General features: G+C 44.1%; 1 protein-coding gene across 1 annotated transcript in view; it reads left to right on the top strand.

The window, feature by feature from the left end:
- Positions 1-1,451: 1,451 nt before the first annotated feature.
- The window catches only part of ACKR3 (atypical chemokine receptor 3), a 28,556-nt gene continuing 17,860 nt past the window's right edge, over positions 1,452-12,147 (top strand). The window contains exon 1 of the mRNA XM_019492028.2: positions 1,452-1,544. The gene's annotated coding sequence lies outside the window, so the exon portion shown is untranslated. The remainder of the gene's footprint in view (positions 1,545-12,147) is intronic.

Here is a 12,147-nt window from a genome sequence, read left to right on the forward strand (position 1 = left end):
TTTTCTTTCTTTCTTTCCTCTCCAGTGAATTCAGTGCTGTTGAAAGGTGCTGGATTGGCAACCCTAGAAGCTGAAGTGTTCTGCTTACCCTCAGAGTACTATAAGAACAGCTACCTCTTAGTGGTGAAGGTAGAGTCAGCTTCCTAGTAGAAAAAGGGAAGAGGTGATACAGGTTCTTTGTCTAGCTTTCCATTGCATCCAGACATCTTAAAACGTAACACTCTTCTTTCTCCTTGTTACAGTAGTCATCTAAGCCCACTAAAGCTCTGAGTATTATCCAGTCTATGGATGACTTAATATCCATTTAAAGATGGGAGTTAGATAAATTACACTTTTATGCTAGCTATAGACACGTTTCTCCAAGCCTGGGGTAGCAGTGTGTCTATTTGCATCAGGGAGGCCATAACATAGCAAAAGGGCTATCTTTATGCTTATAAAAATGCTTTGCTTTCATGGCAAACTGAGAAACAACAATAACAACAAAACAAACTTGAAAATATATTATGATTGAGAATTGTTTCTTCCTCTGCTTATGCAGCCCCCTTGCATTTTTCCACAGTTCCTGTGGTTTAGACTAATTTGAGTTTAAGCACAGTTTTGTTGGTCAGTGTTGGGCCAAGATGGGTGGAGAGTCACAGGACTTAAGTTTTCCCAGTGTTGATGTAGGATGGCTTGTCAAGCTGAATTGGTTTAAAGCATTTTTAATCTGGTTCAGTGAATGTAATTCTTGCCTTAATACAAGAGTGGGCCCAAGATTGCAAACAAAGGTATCAACTGTGACTACATGTTATTGGGATGTGACTCTCTGTGCATTAGACAGGCAGCATCTTCTAACCATAATTGGCTAGAGCTACACCTGTCACAGCAGGCTGTTTTTACACTGTAAGAATAAATGGATGCTAAATGACTATGAAAGGCAGCAAATACGAAACTGATGAGGAAATATTTTCATGCAATACAGAATTAACTTGTGGAACTTACTGCTACAGGATCTTAGCAGGATTAAAAGAGAATTGGAAATTTGTAGGGAGAACAAGACAATCCCTGTTATTATAAAGATAATGGAAAGTATAATGGAATGTAAAGTCTCTTTCAAGGTATAAACTCAAGCTGACCTCTAATTTATTTGGGTTGGGAAATAACATTCCCTAGCAGCAGATTTTTCCAAAAAACTACCCTCCAAAGCAGCAGGTGTTAGGTATGGCCTGAGACAAGATACTGGCTTAGTGGGTTTTTGGTCTGATTTAGTATGCTAGTTGCTATATTCCAAATATATCTTGGATATACTCAGTGTTCCACGATGGTTTTTAAGTAACTTTTAAAACCAAATATTGATGCAGTGTTGCATTTCTCAGAACAAAATAATGTTCTATAGAGTGTGGATAAAGATGTAGAGAGCTTGCTAACAGTTTCTCTTTCTTCCCTCTATCCCTCAAGGAAAGATTCGTTCTGTGAATTTCTTTACTAGAAAGCTGATCAGCTGTGAATATTCAAGTGTAAAGTACATCTGGAATGAAGCACCAACTGCTGTGAGAAGCATAACGGTACTAATTGCAATTTAATGTGTTAATTTTCACACTATATTTCAGGCAGTAGTAAAAAAAAAATTCCCAATTAGTTAAGATTTAGCTTGAGTCAGTACTGAAGTTATCAACAGTTTAAACTATACAGGCATGTGAAATGCTGACTTTGAGCACTGCATTCCTTAAACGTATTTTATCTCCTCTGAAAGATTTCAAGATTCTCTGAAGTGTTATATTGGCAATTCTAACCTCTTTGAATAACAAGTAAAATCCTGATGTACTGTTAAACCCTTATTGTTGCTTTGTCTCAGTTTATATATTTCAGGTTCAAGTGTTATGCCATATAACTAGGAATTGTGTAGTCAACCAGGAGTGGAAAAGTAGTGGAATAATTTATGCTTTAATGTAAATGAGACCTTTGCTTAGAAAACAGCTGCATTAGTAGAAACATGTTTTTAATAGAAAAACATACCAATAGTTTCCCTGCTCAGGTTAAAAAAGGGCATATGTGGCATTGTGTAAAAGAGATTATGACAGAACAATAGGCACTGACATAGCCAGTAAAATGAAACCATAAGGAGGCTTTTTCCATGCTATAATTTTGAAGGGAAATCTTCCCATGGTAGTATAGTGCAGTTCCATGGATTATCAAAGAAGTCTAATCACTGAGGTAGATGAGACATCATCATGTCATTTAGACTTTTTTCAAAGAGATGTGCAGACGTTTTGTATTTTTGTTAGCTCTGATGTAGCTATGCGAGTAGTGCTGGAAGAGTTGCAGATGTCCTAGGACAGATCACTTGTGGAGGGGGTCTGTTTCTTGCTTACAGGGTTTGGGTAGATGTGGTACTCTTTGATGCCCAGTGGCAGAGTGGCTTAGGCATCTCATTCCAGATCCACAGGTAAGAAACTGAACTTTGGTTGATGGCAGCTCACAGCTGTGATGCAGCTGTGAACGTGTACCTGGTTATTCAGGCAGGGGAGTCAAAGGCAGCCAGACATCACCTTCCTGTGTGCCATTAGCTTCAGAAAAGGGCATGCTTTACCCATGCTAATTTGATAGACTGCTTAGGCCCAAAAAATGTTATTCAGCACTGCCCAGCCTGATCATCTTTACCAGTACAAAAATAATGGGAAACACTGCTGTTTTGATATAATAAAGTTTTACAGCTATTTTGCATAGTGAAAATGACAAGTGTAGTGTAATGGTGCATTGCATGTATGCAGCCTTAGAAAGTCTTTTCCACAAAGTAAGTTTGGGTGATTAGTACCCAGGTCTGAGCCTCTGAATTAGCCTTGTCCAAGTGTGAGGAGCCATGTTCTCCAACTTGCTGTGTCCTTACTGATGCTGCATTTCCCTGTATATTTGGTAGGGCATCTGGGGGACATCCCGGGGATCCTTCTGTTGCAGTAAACTGAATTGCTTTGAATCTTTTCCAGGGAATTGTAGAAGTATTTGTCAAGTCTATTCCCTGAGCATGAAGGGAGGGCACTGGAGGACTATCAGCACTCAAGATTTAGTCTGCATTCTCATTGCAAAGTGGGTGGGTTATTAGTTCAAGTAGAAAGCCTAGCTTGGATTTTAAGGCATGCCCTCATCTGAGTCAGCTGGCATGGTAGCAAGCCTGAGTTAATTCTTTGTTGCCTTTAGTATCTTCAGTTCTTTTCTTGTATACAGAGAACCCAATTTTCTATGGCAGTTTTATTCTAGTGTGCCTTGGCTTCACTAAAATTACTCCTGATTTGTACCTGTGTAAGTAAAGGGTTTTATTTTATCTTGCTTTTGCTTGTCGTAAGAGTAATCACGTAAAAATCTGTCATAGGTAGATTGAATAAAAGATAAACGATTTATATATGAAGCCTCTCTTAAATCAACATTTTTGCTGATATTTTGCAAATGGGGAGAAAATACACTGCCTTAATGTTATGTTACTTCACTTGTTGGTTGAAAAGGTTATCTCCCATTATCTCCACAATATGGAACTGGTACATACTGGATGATTTATATATAGCTTTATTCAACAAAAATAAAATGCACAATAAAGAAGGGGAAATCATGTCCCCATTTAAGCTGATGGGGCAGCTCCTCTTGGCTTCCACAGGGTCAGATTTTCCCCCTTGGTTGCCTGACCATAAAACAAAATGATTAGAGTTATTGCACACACGTGCACAGAGTACTTAAGGCATGTCCTCTGAGATCTTTCCTTAGGGATCTATATAAAATACCTCTCACAAAAACTAGCCTATATGTAAACAAAGGATCCCCATCCAGTCACTGTAAGAAAAAGACCCATACAATTCCAAACCTCTTGTCTTACTGCCATCCTGGTTAAGACATCAGCATACTACTTAACAGAATCAAGATGCATTTACCATATGTGGTACTAAAATTGGTACTCAAAATGCTCTGAATTCTGCCCACATAAAAAACCTCCCCTTTATCATATAGCGAATGAATATTGTTCCTTTCTCCCTAAATTTATGTTAACTTTAGACTTAACTGAGCTCAATCTCTCCCGTTATTATATTGCAAACAGTAGTCAATGGGTTGCTGGCTTGAAATTGCCTGGATTTATTTTAAGGTCAAGTTAACTGTCTTTGACCCAAGTCTGAACCAAAATACATTCCAAGAAGATTCTGCCACAGGATATCTAAGACAGAGTGACATTGTAACGAGCTCGTGGATTCAGTTCAGTACAACAGAGTCCCTAAGCCGTTCCTTTGGTTTCATAAAAGAGCCCTCACTTGAAGAAACTCAAGGACTGATTTCTACACATAGCTGTGACTTCTCATAAAATGAAATTTATTGATTGCAGTCCCTTGTTTGCTGTATAGAAGAGGGCAGATATGTATTTATGTGTGATGTGCACGATCAATGTGTTGCCTTTATGGCTTTGTGTGTAAGAGCTGAGAAAGACCAATAAAACAATCTTTATTCTTGCTTTTTTTAAAAAAAAGAAACAGAAAAGTGGAGAACTCTTGTGATGTCCTGCTGGATACAGTGTCATTACAGATTGATGTTGTAAAGCAACAAAAAATACATTGAGGTTTCAGAACTCAAACATCACTAGGTTTTAGCTTCCTGAATTTGTCCTGGAAAACAAACTGTTCTTTTTTTAAAGATAATGTTTCTTTCTTGCATGTAAAAAACAAAGAACTATCTCCCCCAATATGTCCTCCCAAACGTAATGTCTTATGCTAGCTAAATTTGGGCTTGCAACAAAAATAATGAATTTCAAAAAGTGTTAAAATTGAACATTTTGACTTTTCCTAAATATTCCACTTTTGACTGAAACTGCTTGCTGGATTTGATTGTTCCCCCTTTTCTCTATTGTAATTGGGGCTGAAGGGAGATTTAGGAAAAGACTGGTGCTGGAAAGGACCCAGCTGACACTGAGGGAAGAGAACATAGGGGAATGCGTCCAGCAAGAACAGGTAACAAACCCTATAGGGCATTGCAGAGGGGATAGACCACATGCCAGGAAACCCTAAAGGGTGCTACATCCTGCCAGGTGCAGTGGTGTCAGGACAGGTAGGTATGGTCCAGAACTGACCTTTGAGGATAGGTGAGCCAGCTGGCATGGTACAATTCTCTCTCCCACTGATATCAAGGTGTGGCAGGACAGTCAGGTGGGGAACGTGGGAGTGAGAGAGACTTGATTTGTAGGGGGACCATGTGGACTGCTCCATGCCTGAAAAGGGGGCAGCAGTTGGTGGTCACAGGGGGTTCTAAACTAACTCTCCATTCCCCTAATGGTGGGTCTGACACGAGTTACTAGATAGTCCAAGTTCCAATATGAACCAATCTACAGTTTGACTGGCTTCAGGGATCTCCCAGACCAGCTAGGGCTCAGACAAGGCAAGGCCTCTGGCATATCCCTCCCTAGCAAACAAGCCTGAAAACACGGCCTTTAAAAATTTCTGGGAAATGGGTGAGTCTTCTCAGATGCCAGCAAACCTTACCCCAAGCTCTGCAAAACTGAACCTGCCAGCTATCAATGGGGCTATTGGGGCTGACGTGTTAGCAGAGCAATTAGAACCTGGCTATGTCACAGTGCTAGCAGGTGCCATGGAGATGGAAGAGCAGGGGGTTGCTAGGTGAGTAGGGGAAAACATTCAGAGAGATGGAGATGGTCAAGATGGAAGTGGTGGAGCAAGGGTATGAGGACATGGAAGTCACTGAGCAAGGGCATGAGGAAATGGAGGTCTCTGAACAAGGCTACGAGGAAATGGAAGTCACTGAGCAGGGGTATGTCTTCCCATACACCTTCCCATCTCCACTGTCCCAATACTGACCCCCACTCTGGCCTACTCCTCTGCCGCTGATAGGCCCCTGGTCCCTTCCTCTAACAGTGGAAGCATATTACAGTTTGATTTGCCCTCAGATGCCAGCCCTTGACTACACCTGCTTACCCTAATAACATTTCTCTCTTTTCTTCCCTCTTAGCACATGGATTGAACTCCTCTCCCCTGCCCCACCCTGGACAACTCCACTTGGGCTCCCAATGAGCCTGCTCTTCTGAAATGGCTCTTGTTAGGGTCCTTGCTGACCCTTTCTCAACAGCTCTTCCTCTGACCTCTCTGCTGTGTTGGATATTGCCATTTATCCTTTCCTCCTGTGCATCTTGCCCTCTGGGACCTTTTGAGATGCTGCCTTCTCCAGGGTGCTGGAGGCTTCAGAGAGCTGAGATGTCTCCAGGCAGATCAAATGGCTGGAGCACTTGACCAGGGCTTTTACACTCTTTACACACTTTACCAGGGTTTTTACCTGGGCTGCCCCTGCTTGGGATGTGGATATCAGGGGAAAGTCATAGAATCATAGAAAAATAGAGCTGGAGGGCTCCTCAGAAGATCATCTAGTCCTACTCTTTGCTTGAGGCGGGAGCCTGTGTGTCCAAGCTGTCCCAAACTAGTGTTTGTCTGACTGGCACTTCCAGGGATGGAAATTCAACCACCTTGCTGGATAAGGGGTCCTAACATGTAACCACCAGTCAGTCCTCTGGGGGTTTCCACAGAGGCCTGTGATTCTCTTCATAGCCAGTCTGTAGAACTGCAGCATTAGGAGAAACCTGTTGGGTTGGTGGGTCTGCAGCTGAGAAGATAATGACAGGTGTGTGTCTTATCCATCTGTGTGGCCTGCTGTGAGGTAAGAGGAGCAGCACAAACAGAAACTTGTTTAGAGGGTGAACTTGATTTCATAGATTTCATAGACATTAGGGCCGGAAGGGACCTCGGAAGATCATCGAGTCCAGCCCCCCGCCCAAAGGGCAGGACGTCAGCTGGGGTCATAGGATCCCAGCAAGATAAGCATCCAGTTTCATCTTGAAGGTGTTCAATGAAGGCGCTTGAACAACCTCCGGTGGCAGGCTGTTCCAGACCTTGGGGGCTCGGACAGTAAAGAAATTCTTCCTTATGTCCAGCCTGAAACGATCTTGTAGTAGTTTGTGACCATTCGTCCTCGTCATCCCTTGGGGCGCTCTGGTGAACAAACGTTCTCCTAGATACTGGTGGTCACCCCTGATAAACTTGTAGGTGGCCATCAGATCACCCCTGAGCCTGCGCTTTTCCAGGCTAAAGAGCCCCAGGGCTCTCAGCCTGTCATCGTAGGGTCTGCTTCCCTGACCTCTGATCATGCGCGTGGCTCTTCTCTGGACTCTCTCAAGCTTCTCCACAAGCACCAACTTGCTGCTTTTCTTCTTTGTTCTTCCAGGAGATGTTATACTGAAGTTTAGTTCATCCTTCAGGGTGGGTTGAGTCCTTTCATTTGTGGCAAGAAAACTAGAAGGAAAAGGCATGTGACTTGTCAGTGGCAGCTAGAAGGAGACCCTAGGAAGCCTGGTCCACTTGGTGACTAACCACTAAAGAACCACTCCCCACACTGCTCAGAACTGGAAACAGAAGCCAGATACTCTGACTCTCAGACTCCCCAGGCCAAGAGACCAACAGCATGGTTTATCTAATGGCTGTCCCTCTTTGTATTCCCCCGCCCTGTGCCACCAGAATTTCTTTTGTATCACTTGTTGCTTATGCTAAGTTGGAACCGAGCTTGCTATAGGCTGGCTTCTGTCCATGTATGCTATTAATCCAAATGCAGATGTCCATCCTGGGCACTTCTGCGCCTTGGCAGGTGGCAGCATCAGTGCCTGTGTTGCTGGCAGTAGCAGGAGGGCAGGCAGTGCAGTGGCTGCTATGTTTGTGCCCTCTCCCCATTCACTGCCTCTATTCTCCCTTAGCTATGCTACTGTCTAAATGTATGTGCCAGATTGTTTTCATTAGGAACAAAGAACCAAAAGGAACCACTCAGGTCTCTGTGTCCCCTATTTCACAATCACAGGCAACCATGTAATAGCCTTTAAGTCTGGAGGAGAAAATTTTTAAAACTAATGTTTATATCTTCATTGATAGTTGCAGTAACTGCTGAAAGCAGGATTTCTCATTCAAAGACTTATTTTATCTTCCACGGAGTCACACTTCAGTACCTTTTCAATAAATTACAATAATGTCTATGAGAGTAGATTATGAAGCTACAAATAACACCTATAGGTTACATCTTTACTTAGCGGAAGATGAGTAAAGTGGAAATGGACTGTGAAGGAGAGAACTATTTTCAATAATTATTAGCTACATGGGTTATATTCTTAATTACACTAAAATAGATTTTTCTTTAAAGCAGTCTTTGTATGCAGTCTTTGCATTAAGTCCTTGCATTAAGAATGTACATCGATTTTTCTGTCTTCATAGTGTATTGGAATGCTTGCCACACCTGGTATTTGGCTTTTTTGGAAACTCGCTAAAAAATGACATAGCTGCAATTCCATACATGATTGATGGAAAGTGTCCTGTGAGGCAGCTGGAAACAAGTATTAACCTCTCTAGCATGGGTTCCTGCAGCTGCTAAACTAAATTATAATGAAAGAAAGAGAAAGTAGAGCCAAAGCATGGGCTGCACCACTGATTTGATATACATGTAATAATATATGCATTTTGTCTATAAATCATCATCATTCCTTTTTGTTGTTATCTGTGAAGTATAAATGTTGATGTGTGTGGGAGAAGTTAATCCCTACTCAAGAGACTCAAATCATATAGGTAATACACATATTTAAGGAAGCATTCACAGTATTACAAACTTCCAAATCTCCCAGATATTTGGCATTATTTTTTAAGGCCTCAGTCCCTGGAGTCCTGTAATTATACAAGACTCTTGAGTTTTTTGTGTTTTTAAAAAAAATAAAGTTTCCATGCTCGCTTTTTACATGAGCAGCTCCAAAACCAAGGCTCCTAAAACTAGAAGGGGAAAAAAAATCTCACACTTTTTAAAATAATCTTGTGATGTTGGGATTTTTAGTATTTAGGTTTGGCAACACCAAGGTTCAGCACTAGTACTGGGTGGTAGGGGTTCTGGTGTCAACTTTACCTTAGGTGCTGCTGGCCTGATTTTTTAAAGACCTTGGTAACAGATGATCATTCAACCTTGTGGAAGCAGGAGGCACCCTCCAAAGTGGAACCTGAGAGTAGGGGCCCTGAGAAACCCTGCTTCTGGTACCTGGGGGAAGTAACATAGCCCGGTAAGGGCTGGAGAGTTCTCTTGTGTTCTTACAGGGATGGTGGTGGTGGCTGAATGGCAGAGGAAGTAGGGGTCCCAGTTTGTAAGCTCCTGTTCCCTCCATATTGGAGGACACCCAAGAGCTGGCTGTATAACCAGACATTGGTTCCCACTCCTCTGACCTGATGCTTCGGAGCCTGGAGCCACAAATCTACCCCTCCTTGTCTGGTCTTTCTTATGGTGGGCACCTCCCAAAGTATATAACCAGACATCCAGCACAGGCACCTGGTTGGGCACCTCCCAAAGTACATAACCAGACATCCAGTGCAGGCAGAAGGAGGAGAGAGAGCAATGGGATGATGAACTGCAGAGCTGCACAGCCCTGAGAATGCTGTAAATGCCACTGAAACTGGCAAGGGGAGAGTCTCCATGATGCAGGAGTTTCATGGAGCCCCGGGAGTAGGGGAGGGGAGAGAAGGCCCCGGGAAGCCACCATGGAGTTGGACCGAGAGAGGGAGGATCTCTCGTTCCTGATTAGGGTCTGAGGAAGTGAACAGGTGCCCACCATAAGAAAGACCAGTCAAGGAGGGGGAGGCTTGTGGCTCCAGGCTCTGAAGCATTAGGTCAGAGGATTGGGAAGCAACCAGCAAGAATTAATTAGGTTGTGTGATTTGCACATTTGGAAAAGCGAGAACTTTGCTTGATAGATGGACCTAGCATGTAATGAATTGAGAGTGATTTGATGAGCCAATGGAATTAATATGATGAGCTGATTCTCTTAATGACTAATGAATTGTGGATAATTTTGATTTTATTGATTATCATTATTGGATTATTTAGGAGAATTAATTGGATGGATTGATTTTCTTATGGACTAATGAATTGCAAATGGTTCTTGTTTCATTGACTGTTGTTATGTGATTGCCTATGGGAGGCAGTATAGTAGGCAATGCAATGGACTGATTTTCTTAGTGACCAATGATTTGCATATGTCACGGCAGGGTCCTGCAGGAGGGCCGTGATCTCCTCAAGGCCTCCTTCCCGTGCCAAGTTGGCCCAAGGGCACCCTCAAATTCTTGCCCGCCATGTCCATGTGGTGCTTCTCAGTAATGCCCCCTCTCTGGGGCTCACCATGCCCGCCCTGGGGCTTCTCCACAATGCCCCCTTCTCTGGGGCTTCTCAGCTGCCCCTCTCTGGGGCTGGGGTCTATACACCCCAAATACTGTGCCCTCACCGGCGCTGGGGTCCTCACACTACCGTGAGTCCCCTATGAGGCCTCCTCCAACCCCTAATAGCCTCACCCAAACCACAGGTGTAACAACAAAACAAAACACAAGCCCCTAGGCTATAACATAACTTAAAGCCGCTTGGCTAAAACCACATGGCTCAGACATCTTAGAGCTGCCATTCTTTACTCGGCTTGAGCTGTACCTGTGGTCAGGCTTCTTCTCGCATCTTTGCTTAGGGAGCTGCTGCCTCTCTGGCTGCTGGCAGGGAACTGCCTCTGGCCTCAGCTCCTGGGCTTTATAAGGGCCAGGCCCTGCCCCTTACAGTCAGCTGACCGTTGGCAGGTGTGGGTCGCTTGCTGACTCCAGTTGCCCTGGCAACCAACAGCTGAGCTCCTTATTCACTGCTAGGGCTCTTTCCCTAGCAGTTTCTCCTCTTTAGGAGCAGGGCACCCCAGTGCTCTGCGACAGCATACAATTTTGATTTCTCTGTTCATCGTTTCTTTATAGTTGACTGATTAGGTAGGCAGAGACTTTGACAGGCTAAATGGCTATCCAAACTGATGACATTCACTCTGAGAGTCTACTGATAACATCTAGTGAGTCAAAACTGTAGTTGTATCTCTTTGCAGGAAGTGGGGTTGGCCAATATCATCATACCCAGTTGGCAGGGTGTGAGGAGAGGTGGAGCCCCACAGAACTACCTTGCGTGTGGCCAGAGTGAGACTCCTATTCATGACAAGAAACCCTCCCAACAATATACAAGAACAAGGCATGGCAGGTGAAAGGAGGGTCTGTTCCAGTAAGCAGGACACGCTGAGGGTCAAGCTGTTTAACCCCAGGAGTCGGCATTTCAGGGACCTGAGCTCTCATTTCAATGTGGCACAGGTCATAACTGTGAGACTGCTTACAAATCTGTTGAGCTCTTCTAAAAATCTGATTGATTCTGGGTACTGAGCTCTGACCCCAAAATTACCAGTCTTTTAGAAAATGAGTCCATTGAGTACAAGGGAGAGGGCTTTAGAGCAGGACACAAAAGTAATTAAAGTAGCATGGCTCAACCCATGAGTCATGACCCAAAAGTGGGTCACAAGAATATATGAAAGGGTCATGAGCGAACTTTAAAAACGGATCAAGAAACTTTAAAAATGGGTTCTCCTTTAAAGGAGAAAAAGGTGGGAAATGCTAGTTTTTCCCTGGCTGGCGGGCAGAGTTCCAGGTTGTGAAGGGCTGCTTGGGGCCCTCCATGCCCCACACACACCCACCGCCTACTCCGCACACTGGAGGGCTGGGGCCTGGGGACAGCAGGTTGGGAGTGAGGGGTACTGGGTCAGGACTGGCCATTGATGTTTACAAATAGGTCCTAGTACAAAAAAGGTTGAGAACCACTGGATTAAGGTAAACAGCATAAGGACAGTAGATACAACAAACATGCCCTCTAATAGTCACGTCAGAGTCTATTCTGCTCTAGTATAAGGGGATGGTTATTTTGCAACAGACAGTTCCAGTGGGAACAAGGAATGTGGGCAGTTCCATCAGACTTGCTTTGCCTTATTATTCCATGTGCAGCCGTAAATGCCTCGTGCCTCCTGAGGCTGTGGGGACACAGTGACCACTTGCAGACGGCGGCAGCAGGGGCATGGCTGCAGTGAGCGGGAACCGGCCACAGCAGTCTTAGTGGCAGGGGGTGGGGAGGTGGTGAGTGCCGACTGGTGATTGGTGACTGCCTGCAAACACTGCCGGCAGTATTGGTGGCGAGAAGGGTGTGGTGGTGACCAGTGACCACCCGCAGACACTGCTGGCAGCATCAGCAGTGGCCAGTCTCAGGGCGTGTGTGACCAATCTCAGGGGG

This window comes from Alligator mississippiensis, chromosome 4 (assembly GCF_030867095.1).
Source record: "Alligator mississippiensis isolate rAllMis1 chromosome 4, rAllMis1, whole genome shotgun sequence".
NCBI classification, from domain to species: Eukaryota; Metazoa; Chordata; order Crocodylia; family Alligatoridae; genus Alligator; species Alligator mississippiensis.